The 25,457-nt window shown below is 50.6% G+C and overlaps 1 protein-coding gene across 2 annotated transcripts in view; it reads left to right on the top strand.

Moving 5' to 3' along the window:
* Positions 1–25,457, top strand: part of DOCK1 (dedicator of cytokinesis 1) — a 494,355-nt gene that overhangs the window by 278,506 nt on the left and 190,392 nt on the right. The window lies entirely within an intron of this gene.

Genomic DNA, 25,457 nt, shown 5'->3' with positions numbered 1-25,457 from the left:
AAAAAGGAAGACATCCAATCCCTTCTTTGTTTTTTTCTTGAGCGGAGATGCTGCTCAATGTAAAACGATGGGTTTCAGAAACAGACAAGGAGTGAGAGCGCAAGAGAACCATTCGCAGCACTAAGTGCTCCTGGAAATGCAGCAGCAAGACAAGCGCATCCTCTCCCCGGGGCAAGTAGGTGGGACACGCAGAACCCGGGGCAAGTACGTGGGACACGCGGAACCTGGGCAAGTAGGTGGGACACGCAGAACCCGGGGCAAGTAGGTGGGACACGCAGAACCCGGGGCAAGTACGTGGGACACGCAGAACCCGGGGCAAGTAGGTGGGACACGCAGAACCTGGGGCAAGTAGGTGGGACACGTAGAACCTGGGCAAGTAGGTGGGACACGCAGAACCCGGGGCAAGTAGGTGGGACACGCAGAACCTGGGGCAAGTAGGTGGGACACGCAGACCTGGGGCAAGTAGGTGGGACACGCAGACCTGGGGCAAGTAGGTGGGACACGCAGAACCTGGGGCAAGTAGGTGGGACACGCAGAACCTGGGGCAAGTAGGTGGGACACGCAGAACCTGGGGCAAGTAGGTGGGACACGCAGAACCTGGGGCAAGTACGTGGGACACGCAGAACCTGGGGCAAGTAGGTGGGACACGCAGACCTGGGGCAAGTAGGTGGGACACGCAGAACCCGGGGCAAGTAGGTGGGACACGTAGAACCCGGGGCAAGTAGGTGGGACACGCAGAACCTGGGGCAAGTAGGTGGGACACGCAGAATCCGGGGCAAGTAGGTGGGACACGCAGAACCCGGGGCAAGTAGGTGGGACACGTAGAACCTGGGGCAAGTAGGTGGGACACGCAGAACCCGGGGCAAGTACGTGGGAGACGTGGAACCTGGGGCAGGACGTCAGGTGTCGCAGGGAGTGCCGAGACAGTCAGGAAGGTGCGTGCCCTCGTTCGCACCCCCAGCCCCGGGCCCGCAGAATCTCGGAGCCGGGACGTTCACCTGGGAGCCCACTTCCTCAACCTCATTTCATTTGTAGGCTGCCAAGGAGGGCAGTTCCCAGATGTCCAGTTTTCCAGGGCGGCTCGGGCAGCCGAGAGGAGTCTTGCTCCTTCGGTGAATTCTCCGGGACTAATCCAGCGCCAGGGCTGGGCCCAGCTCTTCCTGTTCTCAATTATGAACAAAGAAAGCATTTCTTCTTTCAGTTTCTTGGTTCCCTCGTAGCGAGAATGAAATTTTTTATGAAGTCTCACATTTGGTGGTTATTGCTCCATTACCTATGGAAACTACCGTAAAGAGCTCATTCCGCTGCCATCAGCCCGCGCCGCGGGCATCATCCAGGCTACGGAACTCGGCCCCAGGGCTCATCCTGGGAAGAAGGGCCCCTGCTTGTCTCTGCCAATGACTCCTACCAAAGCTGCCAGGGAGGGCCGTGAGGCCTTGCAGGGGCTGTAAAGGGACCGGAGGCGAGGATTTCTCTCTGGGACACAGGGCCTTGTGCATGTGGTCAGATGGCCACTTTCTGTGGTCACTAGAGGATAACCTGGCTTGGGCCCAGAAACGGAAGACGCAGGTCTATGTAGTGAGCCAGAGGAGAGAAGGTCTCTCTCTCTCTGTCTCTTCCCCTCTCTCTGTCACTCTGACTTCCAATTAAATAAGTAAACCTTTTTTTTAAAAAAAGAAAAATCTAGATACTATAATTTTTAAAACATGCAATTAAAATAACGCAGATGCTTGGTGAGAAGTAGAGGGGCTGCGCCCTTGAGGAGCCTCGAGTCCTTCCTGAGATGAGGCCGTGGGTGAACACCTGCCCTCTGGCATTGCACTTCTAAGTGAGTCTTGCATGCTGCTTCCTCTCCTGGGCCAGCTCCTGTTCAAAACCCCTGCAGAGTATGCACCGGCCCTCGGGTTTGACCGTGCGGTTTGTAGAGACTTAGGGGCCGGCTGAGCTGCCACTTTCTCTGCAGGCCTCTCCATCACGGGACAGCTGAAGTCCCAGCTACTCGCGGGCCCCTGCCTCCCATATCAGGGACCCCACTGGAGTCGCTGGCTCCTGGCTTCAGCCTGTTCCGGCCCTGGCTATTGTAGGCATTTGGGGGAGTGAACCAGCGGATGGAAGACCTCTCTCTCTCTCTTTCTCTCTCTCTCTTTTGGTTTTTTTTTTTTTGTTTTGTTTTGTTTTTGACAGGCAGAGTTACAGACAGTGAGAGAGAGAGACAGAGAGAAAGGTCTCCCTTCCGTTGGTTCACCCCCCCAAGTGGCCACTACAGCCAGTGCGTTGCGGCCGGCGCTGTGCTGATCCGAAGCCAGGAGCCAGGTGCTTCTCCTGGTCTCCCATGGGGTGCAGGGCCCAAGCACTTGGGCCATCCTCCACTGCACTCCCGGGCCACAGCAGAGAGCTGGCCTGGAAGAGGGGCAGCCGGGACAGAATCCAGCGCCCCAGCTGGGACTAGAACCCTGTGTGCCAGCGCTGCAGGCAGAGGATTAGCCTAGTGAGCTGCGGCGCTGGCCGTCACTCTGTCTTTCAAAACAAACAAACAAATAAATCTTGAAAAACAATTCCAACCTACAGACAGGAGCAGATGTACCTTTGGGAACGCAGTTTGTTCCTCCCCCTGAAGGAGCCGACGCATTGGAGAGTGCACCTGTGCAGGCTCCGCATGACCGCATGTGCAGGTCTGGTCCCAGCGTCGCCTGCTGCAAAATCTGAAACTTTCTCGCCTCTTCGTGATTCTTAGGAAGTTTTGGATTTTGAATTTCAGATTTTTCAGATTAGGGGTATTCGACCATAAAATTTATGAAAATATTTCCAAATCTGAAAAGCGTTGGCATCTGAAACACTTCTGTTCCCACGCATTTTAGATAAGGGTCGCACAACCTGTAGCTCAGAATTGTTCAGACTGATTTTTGCCCTGACCATTTTAAAAAAGCAACTTTATTTCACTTAGGGTTTTATTAAAAAGTTCCTTATTTGGAAGGCAGAGCACAGTGGGGAAGGGGTGGGCGTCAGAGAGAGATCAGGAGACCTGTCTGCTGGTTCACATCCCGAATGCCTACAACAGCGAGGGCTGGTCCGGGTGAGACAAGGAGCCTGCAGTTCCATCAGAGTCCCACAGGGTGACAAGGACCAAGCCTGGCACCATCACCTGCTGCCCCAGGGTGTGAATTAGCCGGAAGCAGAACCAGGACTTGAACTCAGGGACTTCCGTTCTCACCCCAAGCAGCATCGACACCACTGCACCAAACATTCTGCTACCTCTTGGAACAACTTCTTCCTTTAACCAACCAGGCTTGGAACTGAAGACCACATTGTAGGCAAGTCCTGAGAAATGAGTGATGGGGTTAAGACAATTCTAACTCCTTTAGAATGTCAGTTTGAGTTGTTGAAAAAACTCACCAGGCAAAATTATCCACACATTTGTGATGGCTATTTTTAAAAGCTAAGTACAGGCAGGGCCCTGCCACTCACGTGGGAGACCTGGATTGACTTTCCATCTCCCAGCTTCAGCCTGGCCCTACACGTCTCAGGCTGTTGTGAGCATTTGATTTGTACACTGGCAGATGGAAGATCAAGCGTCTCTTTCTCTCTCTCCTCTCTCTCACTCTCTTTCACTCTCTTTCTCTACCTTTCAAAGAAGTAAAAAGAAAATATTTCAAGAATCATTTTGATCCTTGCTGTTACATAAATAAAATCCTTCCGGGCACAGTTATTGTGCACAGCAATTGAGTTGCTGCATTACAGTATTTGCATCTCGTGTCAGAGTGCAACAGACGCTGGCCCAAGCGCGTGGGCCCCTGTCTTGCACTTGGGAGACCTGGATGGGAGTTCTGAGCTCCTGCCCTCAGCCTGGCCCAGTCCTAGGATGGAAGATTCATTCTCTCTCTCTCTCTCTCTTTCTCCCCCCCCCCACCCACACCCACACCCACACCTTTCAAGTAGATGAAAAATAAATGCATAAGCATTTTTTAAAATGTCTTCCAAAGCCAAGTTGCATTACATGGCAATGCTGACTGCATTTCAGAAATAGCGACTTCCTTTTTACCCATTATTTGGTGCTTGTGTGTGCTTGAAGGAATACGTGATCCTGGGATGCGCTCCTCACAGAATCTGAAAATACGTTTCCATTAGGCGACAGAGAGCCTCTGTGTCGGGCTCGGCTGCTGCCTCGGGACCCCTGCCTCGTGCTCTCCCCGGCTCCCTCTCCTGCCTCTCATGGCCCCTCCACGCCCTGTCATTCCGCAGCTCTCACCTCAGGTGGAAGTGTTCTGGATGCTTCTGCAGACTTTTTTCTCTCAACAAAGGATGGGTTTGCCGAATCTGTAGCTGCCCTTTGCGGTGGGACCTCTTTGCCAGGTGGACTTGATTTGCCAACATGGTTTTCATTCCTGCTCCCCTCCCCCACCTCCAAAAGGCTGCAGAATGTCTCCTTTGCATTTCCTGCATCTCTATCCCTGAAGGTTTTCTGCTTTTTAAATTCACCTGTGGAGAATGTTTTAACTTAAAAAAAAAAATACAAGGGTACTAGAAAAATTTTGTAGAAATGGAATGAAATGTTGGATTTACTTTGGCTCAAACACTTTTCAAAAACTGACACAGGGAGTGTAGGGTGAGGGCGTCTTAAACCCTAGGCCAAGCACCGGTCCAGTTCTGCCTCCTTTGATAACGTAGCAGGAACATCTCTGCAGCTTCCCTGTGCTGGTCCATTCCCCAAACGCCTCTGATAGCCAGGGCTGGGTCTGGCCGAAGCCAAGCACTGAGCACATGCCCCAAGTCTGCCTCGTGGGTGGCAGTGACTCCAGGACTTCAGCCATCACCTGCTGCCTCCTGGGATCTGCATTTGCAGACGCGTGGAGCCAGGACTGGAGCTCTGCCGTGGGCTGGGACACCTTGAGCCCTAGGCCAAATGCCCGTGCAGCTTCTTAGTTTTGAGGAGGTAGCATGGACATCCCCCTGACCCCTTAGGTACAGATGTGAGTGTTTTGTTTCTCCTTCCAGAATATTCCTGAAGCATCCCTCATGCTTTATAAGCAGAAAGCTAGGGTTTCCCTTGGCTTTTCAGAACAGAGTTTTCAGGGTTCATTATCTTTGCTGCAGATGCACTTGTGTGTTCCTCCGGTAGAAGATGATTCTAGGACACGTCCAGGAGTTCAGCGTTTGGGCAGCACTCTAGACAAGCAGGATCTTAGCTGGAGAAACGAGAGATGATTTGTCTTCAATTCGGAGCAATAAGTTGTCCAATGCTTTGGAAGGATTGCATCCCTGGGATGTTGCTGGAAAGGACGTCATTTATTCTTTGTGGGGTGCTTTTGTGTGCCACTGAGGTGAGCTAGCATTTGTGTGGTTTGGGCCCCCATGTCAGGGTGTTTGCAGACTTCTTCTTGGCATGTTTTGCGTGAGAGGCTGTAGGATCAGGTAACACGAAGCTGAACAGAGTGGAAAGTGTTTCCTTCCAGCAGTCTTCCCTTCGGTACTTCATTTTAAAATTTTTTAAAAATACGTATTTATTTGAAAGGGTATAGACAGCGATTGAGAGACAGAGAGGTCTTCCATCCGCTAGTTCACTCCCCAAATGGCTGCAACGACCCATGCTGGGCCGGGCCGAAGCCAGGAGCCAGCAGCTTCTTCCAGGTCTCCCACCTGGGTGCCAGGCGCCCAAGCACTTGGGCCATCTGCTGCTGCTCTCCCAGGTGCATTAGCAAGGAGCCAGATGGGAAGTGGAGCAGCCGGGACTTGAACCGGCGCCCGTGTGGAATGCCGGTGTTGCTGGCAGCAGCTTTACCTGCTTCACCACCAGTGCGGCCAGAACCTTAGGTACTGGAGTGCACAGCAGGAGCTGGCAGTGCGTCCCCCCTCTCCTCCCCAGGAAGCGTTTTAATCGTGGTTTTGTTTCCGTTGGGCCCTGGGGAACAGTGTTCCTGGGCAGGCCCTGGGGGAACCCTGCCCCGTGGGGCGAGTGACGGGCGGAGCTGCACCTGTCCCCTTGTAATGGCTTCCCCAATCCCAGCTGAGCAGTCATGTTTGCCAGCAGCACTTCTGCTTTTATTTTTCATTTTGAAATAAAAATAGATCATGTCTACAAGAGAATAAACAGAACCGCTGGGTACGGTTTGAAAACAAAACTGGACTGAGCCGTGGGCCACTCCCAGCTCAGGTGCCCAGGAGACGACTCCTCCATTGCCAGAGCCCCCTTGTCCTGGTTCTTGCTCTTCCTCTTCCTGGTGGGTCTCTCCAGGATTGGGGTGCACCACCCCCTGGCTTTTCCTTTGAGTTTTGTTGCGTGTTTCTGCACCGCTTGACAACGTATGTTTGGGTTTTGCCTACTTTTACCCCTCATGTAAGCGCAGTCATGTGCCACCTGTTTCCCTGTGACGCGCTTTTTAACTTCCATCATTACGGTGCTGCAGTGTGTCGTGTTGCTGGGTGCAGGTGCGATCCACTGATTTCTTTATGGCTCAACAGTCATAGGAATACTCGAGGCCCCTCTCTGGATGGCTGTCTGGGCAGAGTCCGACTTTCCTATTGGAACACTGCCGTCCGTCTGAACAGCCCCGGGCCCACCTGTGTGACAGTTCCTCCCCTAGGTTCTGACCCCTTAGTGCAACTGCCAGGTCACTGTCTCTGTATGGCAAATGCATATCTCAGGCACGGAGGGCTCCCTGGTCCTTCCTAAAGCCCCAGACTTCCGTAGCTACATTCTGTCCCCATTTCTCTTAGTTTCCTGCCACCAGGTAGGACTGTGAGAACCCCGTCTCACTTTTATAGTTCCTGCGATAGAGAAGATGGCTTTGATAATGCTGTGTGATCCGGGGGCACTTTTTGTAACCGAAGCCCCATTCAGTGGCTTAAAATATGCGCACACGAGGTTTATTTTAAGAAGCGGAAGTAAAGAAGGGGAAGGAAGTCCCTTCCTACATGTGGGATGAATCATGAACATTTTCAAAATAGTCACAGCCCCACTTGAGTGCCGTAAAGCAAACAAGATTCCCTGAAAACCAACATTGACAATAATATCAAAATAATTCCTGCAGCAGGAGCAGGATGCTGGTACCTGTGCAGTAGGAACAAGATGCTGCTGCCCTCTGCCCAAGGGGCTGCGCCATTCTGTTCAGGTGTGGCCCTGCGCTGTGTCTCCGCGCTGAATCGTCTCACCGTCCTTTCCACGCGTGGGGGCGTGGCTCCCAGCCCGTGTGCCTTGGCTTTGGCTGCAGAGTTGACTCACAGGCACTGAGTGCGAAGGAACCCCACTTCCTGCAGAGTTCTAGACGGGCCCGACTGTGGGATTCATGAGTGAAACTGGTTTCTAGAAACTGTGCTGTCTGCCGCATCTTTGGGCTGCATCCAGAAAAAGAAAACCCAAAAACTCCTCTTTGGTGTCAGCTCCTTGTGAGCCACTGGAGAAGGTCTCATTCATTATACCCAGGAACTTCAAAAAGTTCAGAAAAGGGAAATTAAGAGAGAAGTTTATTTTGGTGCCAACCATTTTAGAAATCCATGCCTAGATTTTTGGTAACACCCATTTTCCCGAGACCCCATCATATGCATAAATTTCAATTTTGTGCACCTGAATAAACTTTCCTTTTAATCCCATTTTTCCATGGATTTTTTGAATACCCCTTCTCAGAGGCCCCTGGTTACCCAAGTTCGGGACTAGCAGTCTGTGAGCTTTCCCTACGGGGCCTGGGCAGGATGGATCGTTTGCGAGGAAAAAGAACAAACCAGTCTTTGGAACTGATGATAAAGTGCTGCGGGGCCTGCTTGGGGGCAGAGAAGGTGGGGTCGTGCCCATGCCGGGCAGGTGGTGTCAGAGCAGTGCCCTTCCCTGCGGTTGAAAGCTCAGCCGCCTCGCCCTGCCTTGAGACCCAGGCCAGGACCCTTGCTCTTGAGACATCGGGCATCTCCGTCAGCACAGCCCAAAGCCCAGCAGTGGCTCTGCTTCGCTAGGGGCCAGTGCAGGACGCAGGTGCTCCCGGCTAGGACTGCTTCTTTTCTACACACCCTAGCAACTGCCTGTGTCCCCTGCACACTGCCCTGCAGAGATCATGCGACTGTCCACTGGGGTCTCCTTGCACATGGCTCCCACTGCGTTCACACCCGTTTACTCACACCCGTCCAATGCAAGTGCCCCTGGCGTCATTTTTCTTCTCCGTCACTTTGGATTGCCTGATTTCGGGGTGAGGATCTGGCACAGCAGGTTAAGATGCTGTTGGAGGTGCCCATGCCTCATGTCAGAATGCCGGGGTTCTGATCTCAGCTCTACTTCCGTCCTAGTTTCCTGCTCATGCACACCGTGGGAGGCAGTAGGGGACGGCTTCAGTACCAGAGTCTGCTGTCACGTGGGATACTCACACTGAGCTGTGGCCTTCTGGATTCAGCCTTTGCTGCCTCTGGGTTTTGCAGGCATGTGGGGAGTGAACCAGTAGATGGGAGACTTCGCTCTCTCTCTCTCTCTCTCTCTCTGCACATTACTTCCATGAAACTGCATAGTGTAAAATGCTTAAGGAGTCTTACTCTGAGTTTTCTTTCATTAGTGATATTGTATATTGATCATAATTCTGATATATTGGTAATATACTAACTGCTAGAAACCAGAGGGGTGAGACACCTGCTGTGTGTCTTCTCGGTGTGTCTGGTGCAATGTGCTTAGGGGACTTACAGCATCTAGGAAGTTTAAATCCCACCCTTAGAAAATAGGAAAGGGGCTGGCACTGTGGCATAGTGGGTAAAGCCACCGCCTGCAGAGCCGGCATCCTGTACGGGTGCCGGTTCAAGTCATGGCTGCTCCATTTCCCATCCAGCTCTCTGCTATGGCCTGGGAAAGCAATGGCAGATGGCCCATGTCACTGGGCCCTGGCACCTGCTTGGGAGACCCAAAGAAGCTCCTGGCTCCTGGCTTCAGATTGGCACAGCTCCGGCCATTGTGGCCAATTGGGGAGTGAACTAGCAGATGGAAGACCTCTCTTTCTGCCTCTCCTTCTCTCTCTGGTCCTCTGTGTCACCCCCATCCCTGCAGCCTTCCCTGGTCCTCTGTGTCACCTCACCCCTGCAGCCTTCCCTGGTGCTCTGTGTCACCCTCACCCCTGCAGCCTTCCCTGGTGCTCTGTGTCACCTCACCCCTGCAGCCTTCCCTGGTCCTCTGTGTCACCTCACCCCTGCAGCCTTCCCTGGTGCTCTGTGTCACCCCACCCCTGCAGCCTTCCCTGGTGATCTGTGTCACCTCACCCCTGCAGCTTTCCCTGGTGATCTGTGTCACCTCACCCCTGCAGCCTTCCCTGGTGCTTTGTATCACCCCATCCCTGCAGCCTTCCCTGGTGCTCTGTGTCACCTCACCCCTGCGGCCTTCCCTGGTGCTCTGTGTCACCTCACCCCTGCAGCTTTCCCTGGTGATCTGTGTCACCTCACCCCTGCAGCCTTCCCTGGTGCTTTGTATCACCCCATCCCTGCAGCCTTCCCTGGTGCTCTGTGTCACCTCACCCCTGCGGCCTTCCCTGGTGCTCTGTGTCACCTCACCCCTGCGGCCTTCCCTGATCCTCTGTGTCTCCCTGTCCCTAGCCTGTTGTGCTCTTGGTACCCAGCATGGCCCAGACTGCACCTGGGAGCTGTGCCTGACTCTGACCACTGACTCTCATTTGCGCATCACTGGATGCTTGTCCTTATGACGGAGGTTTGCAAGCCTTGACTGTCATCACGTCCTCTCCCTCAGCCCTTGCACAGTCTTTGGCACAGAGGAGGGTTCCAAATAAACTCCGAGAGCATTAAAGGGAAAATTGCAACAAAAAGTGTTCAAGATTTCATCTGATTGATTGTTCCGTCCACTGAAACTTGACCTGGAGAGACCAGTGTGGGTCTTCCCGGGTCACTGGGCAGGTGTGTCTCCTGATGTGATGTTGAAATGTACGAGAGTTTGAAGTCTGACGAGAGAGAGGGTGGAGAGGAATCGGGAGGAAGCAGACACAGCGGGAGAGGAGGAGGGGCATGACTGGGGGGCTGGCCCTGCCCGTCACAGCAGCTTCAGCGCTGAGTGTTGAGAACATGTAGGGCAGCCACATTGAGCAAGCAGATTGTAGGACACCCAGTTACATCTAAATTTCAGTTTAAAAACACCAGTAACGTTCAATGGCAGTATAGGCCATGCGCTCTTTGGGACATCCTTAGTCTAGAAAAAATCGTTGCTTGTCTCTCCCCCTCTTCGTGGAGGAACGACACTAAACCCTGCCTAGGCTTCATATCCGAGTCACGGCACCATTATGTCGCTCCCCGTCTTCGTGGAGGAACGACACAGGACCCTGCGCTGTTCTTTCGTCTGCTCGGCCCTCCCCGGGTTTGCTGCTGGTTCTTCCCGGGTTGGCTACTGTCCCTTCCACCTCTGTGGAAGGGCGGTTCCCCCTGCCACATTCCCCACTTCCACGGGGGAGCGGCACACCGCCGGCCGGCTCTCTCGGGGGCTGCACAGGTGTTCCTTCAGATAGATGTTCCTGATGCATGTTGTCTCTCTCCTCCTTTATAGTCCTCTTCCGCCAATCCCAACTCTGCTACCCACACGCCGAGTACGCTGCTCTCCTCCAATCAGGAGCAGGTCCTACAGTTTATTGGTTGAACTGGAGGCAGCTGTGTAGAAGCTGTTTCTCCCTTCTCAGCGCCATATTGTGGGAGAGCAGATGCATAGAGTAAGTCCTAATTCCAGTAACTTAGTCTAGTCCGGGTTGCTCCCCACAGTTGCTGATCTGAAATTCACCTTAACTGAGTGTCCTGCCCTTGCCAGCCACTCCAGCCTCAGAGGGAAGGAGGCGTTCTGTGGGTGAAGGTTAGGGGTGGAGGAGCAGCCGGCGCCCCAGTCCCATTCCCTGGTGTAGACGGGCAGTGAGGATTACAGAAAAGCCACATGAAAGGACAGGGGCTATGGGTCTCATTTCCGCCTGCAAACAATTTGTTGCATTTTGTTTGTCTTCTGTTTTAATTTGTTCTCCTATGAATATTCATAAACTCATTTCCCAGGTAAGTGCCCCTCAGTGCTCTCCACTTCACAGGCGCCCTGGAGGAGCAGGGCCCTCCTTGGTCTGGGGGTAGCAGCCTGGTAGCTGTGGGTTTCATTAGGATGACGTGGGTTTCATTAGGATGACGGTGTGCTCCCCAGCCCGGGTGTGTTGGCTAAGAGCAAGCAGTGCCCCTGTCCATGTTGTTAAAATCACTCGGATTTGTCAGGTATACACAAACCACCAAGAAATGTGAGTGGAAATTATTCACTTTTCAACTTGCTCTGGAGGGTCTGAGAAAACCAAGTCAGAGTCCCTGAAACAGCACGGAGCTGGCCGAGGGTGAGGCCGTGGTCCAAGGCGAGGGGACGTTGTCAGAATGAAGCAGCGTTCACACTCGGGTGTTGTTCAAATGTTCCTTAAAGGAATTGAAACCGGAAATTGCAGAAACTGCATTACGGGTATGATTGACGTCGCAAAGATGAGTTGGTGTGACCCACAGGCAAACAAATAAAGCTAGACTGGTCCTATTCTCAGCTCAGCTGTGTCCGCTAGCACTGACCCCTGGTAGTGCCGCATATTCGTAAATGAGCTTAGGGAAGCAGTGACTGAAGTAAAATGAAGCTGTGGAGTGGTCCCCATCTGACTGCCCTCCCTACAGGGAGGGGGCGCACACCAGGGCCGTGTGCTTGTGCAGAGGGGGTTACCATGGCTGGAGGTGGCAGTGGGGCTGCTGTCTGTGAGCCAAGAAAAGAGACCCCGCGAGATACCAATGCGGGGGGCGCCTTGAACTTGGACTTGTATGCTCAAGACAGAAAGTGCCGTTTGGATGCTTCCATGACCGAGGGTGTGCTGTGTGGTTACGTAGCCTGAGCACATGGATGTTGCAGTCCTGTGTCGAGATGCTGATGCTCACACGCGTGACGTCCCTGTGTCACGTGTCGGGTTTGGAAGGATGCGTGTGGGTTGACTTGTGCCTCTTCTGTGCCTCCTGCCTGGCCACCCGTTGCCCTTGAGGTTTCCCCGCGGCATCGGCTACTTTCATTCTTGGATTTGCTGCTCCAGTGCTCACGGCAAAGGATGTAGAAGGTTGCAAGTACGGAGTCCCAAGAGTGCACAGCCTCCAGGCTCTGCAGCTCCCCGACACCTCTCAGTGGACGCCGTGTCGCGGGGAGGGCTCTCAGCGTGGGGCTCACCATGACCTTGGGTGTGGAGCCGGCACCCTATGGCTGCTCTGTGCTTGAGTGGGTTTTCTTAGTTGTTTCCTTGATTTAACAGAGAGCTTTGTGCATTGCAATGAAAGACTATTGAAGAGGGACCCGCACTGTGGGGCCGTGAGTTGAGCTGCCTCTGGCTGTGGTGCCGTCCCATACTGGAGTGCCCTTGGAGTCCCGGCTGCTCCACTTCCAGTCCAGCTCCCTGCTAATGTGCCTGGGACAGCAGCAGAAGACGGCCCAAGTGCTTGGGCCCCTGCAGCCACGTGGGAGATCAGAATGGAGTTCTGGCTCCTGGCCTCCACCTGGCCCCGACGTCTGGGGAGTAAAAGCAGGGGATGGAAGATCTCCCTCTCCCCGCTCCGTTCCCCTCTCTCTCCTTTTCTCTCTTTATTGCTCTTTAGGCTTTCAAATCTTTTAAAAACAAGTGTGGATGCTCAGCTTCGGGTAGGGGGAGCCTCCTTGGGGCTCAGTTTTTCTGTTCTCAACAGGGATCAAGGCGTTCGCCTCACTCCGGTGTCCGCGTGTGTGAACCCGCCTGCCGCGCCAGCACGCTCTGATGGGCTGTTTATTCAAAGTCGTCTGGGAGACGCAGTTTCAGGAGCGTCCTTCAGGGTCCCTGCGTCTCTGGTCTTTGGACTTGGGAGCAGGGAGGGCAGGCGCTGTGGCTGTGTCGGGGGAGCAGAGGCTGCACAGGGCACACGTTATCCACTCTCAATGCCCAGCGTGTACTTGTGTCAGGATTTGTGCTGCCCAGGGACCTGTCCAGCAGCCTTGCTCTCCATCCGTCTCCCACAGCCCACCTCGCGGCTGTGTCCTCTCTCCCGTGACAAGCGTGTGCAGCCGCACGAGTCACTGGCACGCCCACTCGGGCTGTGCTTTTGACATTAGCGGCCGTGCTTGCGTCTGAACACACTCTGCACCCGCTCTGGAGCCAGCCCTGTTGCTTCTGCTTTTAAAAATGCTAAAAAGCTTTAGATTCACAGAAAAGGTGTGGAGGCCTAGCGCCCCGCCCCTGCATGCCCGGTGCCAGGCTGCCCTGCCGCTGCTCCCTTCATCCCAGCCGGTCCCTCGTCACGACTGAGACGTCGGCGCCGGAAGCTCTCGGACTTCATCAGGATGTCCGACGGCTCTGTTTCAATGATCCTTACAAAAACTGGAATGATACCAGTCAGCATCCTTCCAGGATCTTATGAGACTGTATTTTAGGAATGTATACCAAAGCAAATTAACTATTAAATTGTGTGCACATGTTGTTTAGAAAGTTAAAAATCAATTAGTCCCATCAAAATTATCTGTTAATGCCTTTAAACAACATGGTGTTATTTACCTCGGGATTTTCTCGAGTTTAATAATTCCATTTTGTGTGTGTTCTTCAGTCCCTTCTTCTTTGGTAGAATATTAATTGTGATCGTCACCGAGGGGCGCAGCGAGAACGTGGAGAGCATCGGCTATTTGCTCCTAACGAGCACTTTGTCCTGTGGGAGGGATTTCACAAGTGGCGTTTCCCGTGGCATCGGGCCTTTGTCTGCAGCACCTCGTTTAGCTTTCGCTGTCTCCGGGGAACCCAGGAACTCTTAGCTGAATGTGAGAATCCAGCTGGAGCTTGGGTTCCGGATCTCCAAAGCCGGAGGAGGAAGTGGCCCCGTGCCCTCCCGCCTGTGCTGCTCGGGGAGCAGTGCCGTGTTAGCTGCGAGTTCGTTTCCCGCCGCCCGGTCCATCGAATTAAGTGAGCTGATAGAAGAGGTTGGTCTTTCCTTGGCTTTGTGTCTGGAACCGTGTTTGGGGCTTACATAGATGTGCTCCTTCTTAACAATCCACGTATGTGGGGCAGGCGTTTCAGTTCACGGGTAAGACGCTAGGTCAGATGCTCATGTCCTGTACTGGGATACTGGGGCTTGAGCTCCGGCTCGCCTCCTCCAGCTCCCCTCTAACGCACGCCCTGGGGGCAGCAGTGGTGGTCAAGCGGTTGAGTTCCTGCCACTCACTTGGTAGACCTGGATGGAGGACCAGGTTCCTGGCCTCCGCCCAGCCAAGTCCCAGCTGTTGTGGGCATTTGGGGAGTGAATCAGCTGATGGGAGATTGATCTCTCTCTCATTTTAAAAAAATCATGTATGTGTTTTCTATCTCAGTTATTTAATAACTCATTTAATTATATCCAGAAAAAAACAACAACTCTGGACCGTGGACCGTGTTCTTTAAGATGAAGCCAGACCATTTAGAAATACTGTCATTCAAACACACATGTGTAACACACACACACACATGTATTAACCATGGCTTAAATTATTCAAGTGGAAATCTGAACAGGAGTTTTGCAGAAAGGGCACAGGGAAATGCCTACAGTACAAATTCTGTTAGACTCAAAATTGCAAAACATTCAAGTATGTTTAATGAATCTGAATGTTATCTAGACTGTTGGAATAGAAGGAAAAAATTATACTTAATAATTAAACTTGAAGCAGTTATCAAAAAATCACCATTTATATAAACTTTGCCATCTATACTTTTAGGTAAGTGATCATACATATGTAAAATATATTTTTAGAATGTATCCTGAAATTCGCATTTTTCTGCCAGTTAACTGTGTTCTCTTCCTGTGGGTAAATCTGAGTTAGAGAGGTCTGGATGTCACACAATATGTGTCAAAAAATGTAGAAACCCGTTTATGGAGAGGAGAACAAGAATTGTGATTTGTTACTAAGGCTCATGGAATTGAATTTTCTAAGCACTAAACTGACAGTTTTTTGATAATTGTGCGTTCCATTACTCAAGGCAGAAAATACATGTTTGAGTCAGTGAGGCCCAGAGCTCTTCAGGTGCAGGCTGTGTGTGCAGGGGCTTCCCCGTCCAGGGGCAGGAGAGAGGGCTGGACTCAGGGCGTCACCCGGTCTGTGAGTCTCGCTGTTTCTTTCTCTCACTCTAGGTCCCAGAGAAATGCCCCCATGGGATGCAGCAGAACTCTTCACTCTGCTCACTCTTCACGCCGGGTGCTCCAGACTGGGAGTGACCCATGGAAGAGCTCTGTTAGTTCTGTCTCATTAACTGCACATCCGCGGGAGGATTCCCGGCTCAGGAGTTGGGGCTGCTTTGGCCGTTAGCACTTTGCATCCCAACTGTTGGATACGGAGCTTAGGACTCACAGGTGCCCTTTCCCCTTTTCACTCCGGGTCGCAGGCATGGGATTTGTGTGGAGTGTGAAAATGGAGCGTCAAGTGAGAGGTGGCTTTTGTAAGAGTTTGTTCCAGGAGATGCTCATTTCTAAGTGACTGCCAGGGTCATTGTAGTGCCCCTAACTGGCAGGTGTCTCCCCATGCTGATGAGGGCGCTGGAGTCCTGGACAGAGATTAAATTTGCAACTTGAATGTGTGTGAGACACAGGAAATGTAAAGGCAAATAGACTTCACCTGCCTACTGGGATTTCTTGGCTCCTGAGCAAGGGTCCAACACAGGGCAGAAGGGGCTGATGCCACCAGCCGGAACATCGGCGTGCCAGCCTCCCAGAACACAGGCTGGGAGCTGGGGCCCGCCTGTCTGTCTCAGGACCATGTTCCATCCCTCCCAGCCCACATGAAGAGGCCTGTGGGGCTCCTGGCTCTCAGCTCTGACACCTTTACCCTGGTGATTACTCGGCACTTCTGCGGGGTCAGCCCCAGGTCCCCTGTGTCTCCACCTTCACTGTTGAGGCACCCTCTGCAGAAGCAGGACACCCCATCCTGGGCCTATCCCATTGCATGCACTTCCCCCCTTGATGGGTCATTTCTCAGTAGACAGAGGTGGAAGCCAGGGGTGCATTTCATTCATAGCCCACCCTCCTGGGCCCCAACAAGCAGTGGTGAAGAAATGGATGGGTGCTTGCTCTAAGACCCCAGTCTAGGGTAAAGCCCACCCCCGTACCACCCTTGCCTCCTCAGGGTGCCCTGCAGCCCCCACCTCTGCTCTGAGGATTGATGCCGGAGCCGGGCGTCTGCACCTGCTACTTCTTGTCATTCACACTGTTGCTCCAGAGTGTCTGTCCTGACCTGGATTCTTTGTGTGAAGACTTATAGGCAACTGTTTTTTGTCAAGGCAGGGTTGGAGTTTGCTTTGAAACCCTGACACAGAGAGAGCTCTGGTTAGAGAAACACCAGACGGACTCTGCTGTGTCTCTGAGCGCCTCTCTGCAAACCCCACCACGGAGGTATTTGGAAAAAAAGAAGTCAGCGCCATAGGCTCAACAAAATTTGGGTACACTCAGTGTCTCCGAATACACATTTTAAATTAATTGTAAAACATTCTTTGATGCCTGAATTTCTCTGGAATAATGCCGTTTAGCTGTAGGTTTGAGGATCTTAAAGACTAGAAATGAAATCTTAACTTCATCAAAGATTGAGAGAATCCTTCTTTAGAGACATGGCAGAATAGCTGATGGTCCTTTCCGCTTGTGTCTACCAGGCCCTCTTGCTTTGCCTTTGAACGATCTTAAAAACCAGCTGAGGGCTGAGTGAGCTGTCCGGTGAGCTGTGTCAGGGCTGTTTGGTGAGGGTCTCTTCCAGGCACAGGGGAGCCACCAGCATGCAGCCAAGATCGCTGTCCTCACGGAGTTTATGTTCTAGCGAGGAGAGAGGGTGAACGGTGCTCCAGGAAGACGGAGCGTGTCTTTTGTCTGAAGGCGGCCGACGTGTGGAGAAGGCAGAAGGAGGGCCTCGGGGGCCTGGGGCCTGGGGATGTGTTAGAAGTTGACGTGGAAGGCAGCAGGCAAAGCCTGGGAAACAGGACCCGGATCCAGGTCCTTGTCCAGGGGAGGGACCTTCACAGAGGGAAGGGAGAGCCAGGCCAAGGACCGGGTGCTGGCCAGTGCGGAGGAGCCGTGACTGGGACGGGGGCAGAGTCGGGGACGTGTTGGGCGGGGTGCAGCAAGTCTCAGGTGCACAGACGGCCGTGTAGGCCTGTGCGCGGGCAGCACTGGCACTCTGATCACCTGTTTGTGATAAGGGTTTTACCTCGCTCACCTGACTTCCCGAGGTTTCTGAGTCTTTGAAGTTAATGTCTCCTATGGATCCTGTTTCTACTTAAGTGATCAACCTAGATTTCTGCTTTTTGCTCCTTGATGACACCAAAGCAGCTGATTTAAATTCAACACAAGTCCGCTTCATTTCATTATCCCTTTTGCGCCTTGTTTAGAGAGGAACTAGGAGCATTACATTTTGTAAACTTTTAACTGTGTAGCAGATAATTAGCTTGTGAAAAACATACTCAATTTTGCAAACAAGTAGTGATTCTGGGAAGTAATTAAAATTAGTCGTTATGGTACCACTTTGTGGGTTTACCTTCCACTGCATGCTGTTAAGATCTTGTCTAAGCAAGATTAATAAAAAAAATAAAAAATCTTGACTGAACATCTGTTGCAAAGTGACTTCCAATTTGCATCTTCTCCACATGACATGTGATTAGAATCTTGGGTTCAGGTAACGGGAAGCAGATTTGATTTGTCATGGTCTCTTAACTCATGTGTAAGGCAATTAACTGAAATGTCCACGATTGTCATAAGTAAAAAAAATCAACCTCTAAAATACGTTGGAACTTCAAGAAGCTTGTGGAGAAGTGAAAGTGAAACATCAGGTTATTTTGTTGCAAAAGGATCTTGAAAGCCATACTTTTTTTCCATGAAGATCCATCATAAATGACTTTTGTACAAGGAGATGATTTCAATAAACCAATGTTTTCTATTCGTACTTAAAATCCTGGTGGTCACCAGAATGAACAATGCTACAGCCCCATTTGCTAATTATACTCTGCATCTCTAAACTGAGATAAGTTTATAGAACGGCCTCTTGTGATGTATTTCAAAATACATGTAGTGCATTTCAAAATAATAAGCTGAGATCTGGATATATGAGCAATTTTGATGTAACAGTGGACACATTGCCGTGTATTAAATACATATTCCCTTGAATATGTTTTGCATTGAACAAACATGTAAGAAATGATTTTTTCACGAATCGTGCTATGGAAACTTCACAGCTACCCCCCAAGTGTGTGACTGTGAACTTATTCCAGCACCATACGGTCTTCTTGGGATGCCAGTCAATGTCTAAACTCCACTGCCAGTAAACTCCCCGTCAGTTGGCTCCAATAGAACGGGGGGGTCATGGGGGCTGCAGGGACGGTGCCTGAACACAGTGGGCCTTCCTCAGTGCTTAAGGCAATAAAAACTGTTGATTTGGGGGCCAGCACTATGACATAGCAGGTTAAGCCAGCACCTGCAGTGCCAGCATCCCATGTGGGTGCTGGTTCAAGTCTAGGCTGCTCCACTTCTGATCTTGCTCCCTGCTAAGGCACCTTGGAAAGCAGCAGAAGGTGGGCTAAGTGCTGGGGCCCCTGCACCTACGTTGCAGACCTAGAAGAAGCTCCTGGCTCCTGGCTTTGGCCTGGCCCAGCCCTGGCTTTTGCTGCCATTTGGGGAGTGAACCAGCACATGGAAGATTTCTTTCTGTGTCTCTACCTCTCTCTGTAACTCTGCCTTTCACAATAAAGAAAACAAAGGTTGATTTTCTAATTTTTTTATTATACCTTGACCTTGTATAATGAAGTTGTGAGAATTCTGCTGGGTGTGGGAAAACTGTTACAGCCCTCGTAGCAAGAGTGTGAAAGCATTGGGTGTGGGAAAACCGTTACAGCCCTCGTAGCAAGAGTGTGAAAGCATCCGTATTATGTGCTTCTGGGGCTGGACTTCGTCGCTGGCCCACTCGTTCTGCTGCTCAGTGCTGATGTTGTAACAACATCCGTGACATATTTGTTAGGCTGATGTTGGTATAGCTGAACCGTGGCTTAGCAGTGCTTTCTGGACTTTTTTTTTTATTTATTTAATGAACATAAATATCCAAATTACAGCTTATGGATTACAATAGCTTCCCCCCCCATAACTTCCCTCCCACCCACAACGCTTCCCTCTCCCACTCCCTCTCCCCTTCCCTTCACATCAAGATTAATTTTCAATTATCTTTATATACAGAAGATCAATTTCGCATATATTAAGTAAAGATATCCACATTTTGCACCCACACTGAAACACAAAGTGTAAAGTACTATTTGAGTACTAGTTATAGCATTAATTAAACACCTAAGAGTAATTGTGTATTAATTACAGAGTTCAACCAATAGTTTTAAGTAGAACATAAAATGCAACTTTTGTATTGTGCTTTCTGGACTTAAACCAGCATCCAAAGTGATGGCTCCGAGTGTCCACTTTTCCTAATTATTATGGGAACGCGGTCATCTAACGCAGTGTTAAACGTGATCCAAGGCAACACAACAGTGGATGAGTTCATGGCGTCAGTGGAGATCTGCACAGTCCAGCAGCAGGAAGACATAAAGGACGAGGATGAACGTGAAGCCAGAGAACACATTGAAGGAGAGCAGGAGGAGGCCTGTCGCCTTTCACTTGAGGCTGACGGAGCAGAGAGAGAAGCTCCTGAGAGAGACGGCAGAACAGTTTCGTCTGGAGCAGATTCACGCAGAGCCAGGAGAGGAACGTGAAGCCGTGCGGCTTTCCTTAGAGCAAGTCAAGGAGGAAAATGCTGAGCCGTGAGCAGGCCGCGGACCCGGAGCCCCAGTGGGAGCCCCTGGAGCATCCTTTCCCGGCCAGCAGTACGCTCCAGGTCGTCTTTGATTTGGGAGCTTCCAAAGGACTTCCATGGGATGAGTTCAAGTTACCGAGCACCTTTCCTAGGGGAGAGGTGACTCAGCGCACCCAGATAAATCATCGTTGGAGGTCAAGTTGTTCCCTCAAGAAACCCTTTTCCTTGAAGCAAAAGAGTAAACAAAGCCCACGGTGGAACCAGACGCTCCTTGACGAGCGCCAACCCAGCCCCACGCTCGGCTCACTCCATTCAGTGTCACGCTTCTGCCTCTTGCAAGACTGCTGGGAAAAAAAGTAATTGCAGCTTGGACCCTCAAGGCGTGGCCATTACAATCACTGTGAAAACACAGAGATTTGCTGGGTCATTTCACTGGACACTGCTGATGCTGCCCGCCTGTGTCACGGGTGTAGAAGCAGAATTAAGACTTCCAGTGAGCAGAAAGAACAACACAAAAATATTGGCAGATGTTAGTTTGATTTGTTTAGGAACTCACAGCAAAGCAAAGAGGAAGAAAAAACTTGGGGAAATAAGCAAACTAGTTAAATTCAGTTAGAAAATAGACCCATTCAATTCTGCAGTTTTCCCAAATAGATAAAAGTATAGAGACGTCTTGAAATCTTATCAAAAAAATCATTTCTGATAGGACCAAAAGTGAGAGCTGTTTAAGGCCCATCTGATGTGAAGTACAAAATCTTCCCGGGTGGCATAAAGTAGACAGAACCAGTGCGGACACACCCCCAGCAGTATCAGCAGCCTCCTCGGGAAATTTCAGAATTCGTGGAATTGGAAAAATGGGAATGCCAGTGTAACTTGTTGCCAACTCAGTCATACGGCTCTCGTTCTCATGAAGGAATAGATTAGCACGGATACTCAAGAAAAATGGGACGTGCAAGAGTCGCCAGGACTTGTAAAACCGAATTGCAAAGCTATTTGAAGCTGTAATACTTGGAAGTGTCAGTAAGTTGGAGCCAGTCTTTGCTTTTATTCGTGTGTCAGAGTGAAGAAGTCTCCCCTGGACTGTTAATTACATATGGCTGATAGGAAGCGGTGATTTTCAGTTTTACTTCTTTATCTGGTAAAATTGACACTTTTTGTTGTAAATTTTGGCAGGTCTGGTTCTGTAATTACCACCAGGTACAAACTTGAGAATAATTCCATTCTCCTATAAGTGTGCCCCCTGCCCCTCTGTGGTCAGTCCCTGTCTTTCGTCACTGTAATTTGCCTTTTCCAGAATGTCATGACGAAGCCTTCCTGCGGTATGCAGCCTCCTGTGCCTGGCTCTGCACCCTAGGTAGCTAGGTGCACCCAGGTGCTACTGTGTTTGGGATTTACTGATGCCTCGGTATCAGGCACTTGTTGCTTTTCAATCCTGAGCCACAGTTTGTCCATTCTGCAGAGAGCAGGCACACGGGTGTCTCTGCCTGGCAGTTGTGCATAGCGGTCGGGGGCGGGGTGCGCTTTCAGTTCTGGGTGAACACCTCGGAGTGGGTTCATTGGGTCACTTGGTAAATGTAGGACTAAATGCACACAGAACTGCCAAACTGACTTCCAGAATGGCAGTGCCGATTTCCCGACACACCCACAGAGTAGAGGAGCTTCGGTTCCTTTGTGTCTTCCTGTTCCAGTCTGTTCGGTCTGCAGTAGATGCGATTCTAATTTGTAGATTCCTTTTGACTAGTGGCCTTGAAATCTTTTCACATGTATCTTGGCCATTTCTGTCCTGTTTTGGCAAAATGTCTGACAATTTTTTTTCTTTTGCCTATTTTTGTTAAAATGTTTTCTTGGTTTCTCCGAGATCTTTATATACAGACTTTTCTCATATGGAGTTTATAAATGTATTCTCCATTTTACTTCCTTTACATTTCAAAGCCTCGAAGTTTTTAACTTTGGTAAAGTTCAACTTACCATTTTTTCCTGTTGAGTCTCATGCTTTTTCTGTCCTAAGAAATGTAGGTGTTGGCCAAGGTCCCAATGGTTTCTTTACACTTTGTATTTAGGTTTATATTATATTTTGAATTAACTTTTGAGTATGGGGCAAGGTATGGCACCTTTGTTGAAAATCAATTAACATGTGTATGGTCAGTTTGTTTCACCTGTATGCCTGGTCTTTCTGGTATATTTTCTCTATGTCTGTTATTTTATGATATGTCTTAGGTAGTGTGTGTCTTCAACTTTTTTCAGTGTTGCTTTGGTTGTTCATGTATTTATTTCTTGCTTTTTCATATAAAGTTTAGAATCTGGTTATATTTTTTATATAAATGCCTGCTGACACTTTGAAACTAAATCTATTCGCATCTAACAGTATGATCTGAACCAAATTACAAGAAAATATGAGATTCTCAATTCATGAACATGGTATAGCTTCCATTTTTTTAGGTCCTATTTAATTCTGTCATCAGCATTTTGTGGATTTCATTATAGAAATGTAACTTTTTATAAAGAGTTTTATTCACTTATTTATCTGAAAGGCAGAGAGAGAAGGAGGTCAAGGTAGACAGTGGCAGAGGGAAAGAGAGCGATGTTTCACCCCTGGTCTGCTCCTTCGTGACCGTGACAGCCAGGTCTGTGCCAGGCTGAGGCCAGAGACCAGGAACACAGGTGGGAGGAACCTGTGCACTTGGCCGTGCTGCACTGCCTTCCAGGCGCTCAGCGGGACGCTGGATCATGAGCACAGCAGCCGCGGCTAGAACCAGCACTCTGATGTGGTGATACCGGCGTCACACGCGGTGGCCTAACCTGCACCACCATGCTGGCCCCTAAAATACCTCCGGAGTTTGGTTTTGTGTTTTACTCTGCATCATCATCACCATCATTTATTTACATAGCCTGCTGCTGTGCTCACAGCCTTAAGTATCTGCATCACTGAAATCTTGCAAGAACTCCACACTTCGAGTCATTCTCCCAGTTCTGCCACAGGACACTGAGGCTCCAAGAAGGTGGAGAGCCTGGCGCTCAGGCCTCACTGACACTGCTGCCTCCGTCTTGGCCAAGCACTTATTCCACACCGTTGCCTCTGAAGCCTTCACCTCTTGTATTTCCTGGAGAAGAAATGCTTTCTCCTTGGAATTTGCCTGGAAATCTGGAATACCCACTTTCATAATATTTGTAACATTGGTCTTTATTAATTAAACCAGTGTTCTGGCCTGTGTGCATTTAATTTATACCATAAGACACGAAGGGCTGGGTGTGCTGTTGGGGGCTGTTTGTGGCAGAGAGCGGGACATTTTACTCCTCTTATTGCTGTCACCGTGCTGTATTTGGTAGACCAGGATGCACCTGTACAGCGAATGTTCCAAATGAAGTCACTATTCCTGCATTTAAGAGGAATGCATGTGGTAAGCTCTACATGCGAAACCAGTAGAACCCTCCATTTCTTCTACTTTAGCTCATCGGACATTTTCCGGAGCCAATATTCCTGCTCTTTAATCCTCTTCACTTTTTCTCCCACCCCCGCTAAAGTGTGGATCAAGATATCTAAATCATAGCTTGTAGTTCTGTTATTAAATTCAATAATAGCTACTTTGATTAGGCAAGAACTACGTCCTCTTTGTAATTCACTTGGCAGTCTGTAATAACTCCCTTCAATATTATTTGTAACATTGAGTCTTAATTAATTGTTGTCAAGTATGTCTTCTGACTAGACTGTGGGAGGAAGTATTTCGGAAGATTTTCCGTATGTACAGAAACGCTGATGACAAACATTACAGTGGAGCCTGCGCACCTGCCAGCCAGGGTCACTGCAGGTTCACATTTGCCCGGCTGGCGTCTCCCAGCCCTTCCTCCAGTGCAGTTTGCATGCAGGTGTAACGTGAATGGGTGTCTTGCCAGAACCAGATTTGGTCTTCGCTGTCATGACTCGGCATCCCCGGTGGTTTCATGCCACCTCTCCCGGTTGTAATGGCATAGCTGTTCCCCAGGGACTTAGTCTGAGTCCAGGCCAGGGTCCGGTCTGTGTCCCGTGTTCTGAGTCTGTTCATGCACTCATGATCCGATGTAAGTAGTGCTGTGTGGTAAGCACTGCCCCACTTGCTGAGGCCAGGGCTACACAGAAGGACTCTGGGGCGACCTCTCAGACTGATGGCTGGGACCCCAGAGACCTTTCTCCTCCTGGTCTCAGCGGATCCTTGCCGGGAGCAGCCTCTGCGTTAGGAGCTGAGCTTGGCGCCCTAACTCGCCACTTCCTTGCACGTTTGTCAGCGTAGAGAGCCTCCCCCCACCCCGAGCGTCTGTACGGAGGCATGGATTGTTTTCCTCATGTGATGTACAAGTTTCTCTGTTGTCCTTGTCCATCCTGATAGATTGTCCCAACTGTCCCACATGGGCCCTGGGGAGCCTCTTCAGGCCACCGCTGATGTCCGTTTGGCAGGGCTCCATTGGTCTGGGCTACAGGCGTGGTCCAAGCTCCCTTCCTGGTCACCCTGGGTGCGGCTGCTTCTGCCCACCCCTGGGAACTCAGTGATTTCCACGTAGTGCACGCATGTACAGTGTTGTGCTGGCGAGTTCTCTGCACTGGCTTGAGGCTTTTTCTGGTTAGACACTCATCCCCTCTGTTTCTTACGCACTTTGCAAGTAGACCCATTTTCTCCAAATCATGGGGACCTTCATGTCTTCAGGTCTGTGTGAAGGGTCGGGTAGGATACCCATGGGCTGTGTGCTCAGCCTCCTATGCTTTCCTCTGAACACCTGCCGGGCAGGTGCACAGCTCCCGAGCAGCCCTTCCTGGCACCACACACTGAGACACCCTCTGCTGCTGTAGCGCTTTTAAGACTAGATGTCCAGGGGCCGGTGCCGTGGCTCACTTGGTTAATCCTCCGCCTGCAGTGCCAGCATCCCATATGGGCGCTGGGTTCTAGTACCGGTTGCTCCTCTTCCTTCCATTCCAGCTCTGCTGTGGCCTGGGAAGGCAGGAGAAGATGGCCCAAGTGCTTGGGCCCTGCACCCGCATGGGAGACCAGGAGGAAGCACCTGGCTCCTGGCTTCGGATGGGTGCAGTGCCAGCCGTAGCGGCCACTGGGGAGTGAACCAGCGGAAGGAAGACCTTTCTCTCTGTCTCTCTCACTCTCTACAACTCTACTTGTCAAAAAACAGAACAAACAAAACAAAACAAAACAATAGATGTCCAGATCACTTTCGTGCTTGTGTAATTTGAAGCAGGAAAGCTATGGGCTGCTGCAAGTGATGGATAGCACTGGGGCATGTAATCACAGAAAGTCTACACATTTATTGTGCATGTGTGAGTGAGTGTTTTATAAGAAATACTTATAACCTATTATCTGCATTTCATGATACAATGATACTGCATTTCACAACACATCTTAGCATCCTTTTGATTCATTAATTTAACAGTCGGTATGGAGCATTGTTCCTCCTTACCCCTTCATCTAAACCATGCCTGTAAAATTGAGGACAGTACCTGTTCATGGATCATGCAGAGGCAGCCCATTGCGATTCAGATTTCAATATTAATCTGTAGCTGTGGTGGTAATGGTATCTTTATGGACAGCAATCAGTGAAGAAGTACGTAGGGGCAGGTGTCTGGTCTGGTGGTTCAGGTGCAGCTTAGAACACCTGCGTCCTGTACCTACGTTTGATTCCTGGCTCCAGCTCTGATCCCAGCTTCCTGACCATGCACACCTGCAGAGGCAGTAGGTGA

This window comes from Oryctolagus cuniculus, chromosome 15 (assembly GCF_964237555.1).
Source record: "Oryctolagus cuniculus chromosome 15, mOryCun1.1, whole genome shotgun sequence".
Classification (NCBI taxonomy): Eukaryota; Metazoa; Chordata; class Mammalia; order Lagomorpha; family Leporidae; genus Oryctolagus; species Oryctolagus cuniculus.
Note: the sequence above shows the minus strand (reverse complement) of the source record. Positions and strands in the feature narration are given on the sequence as shown.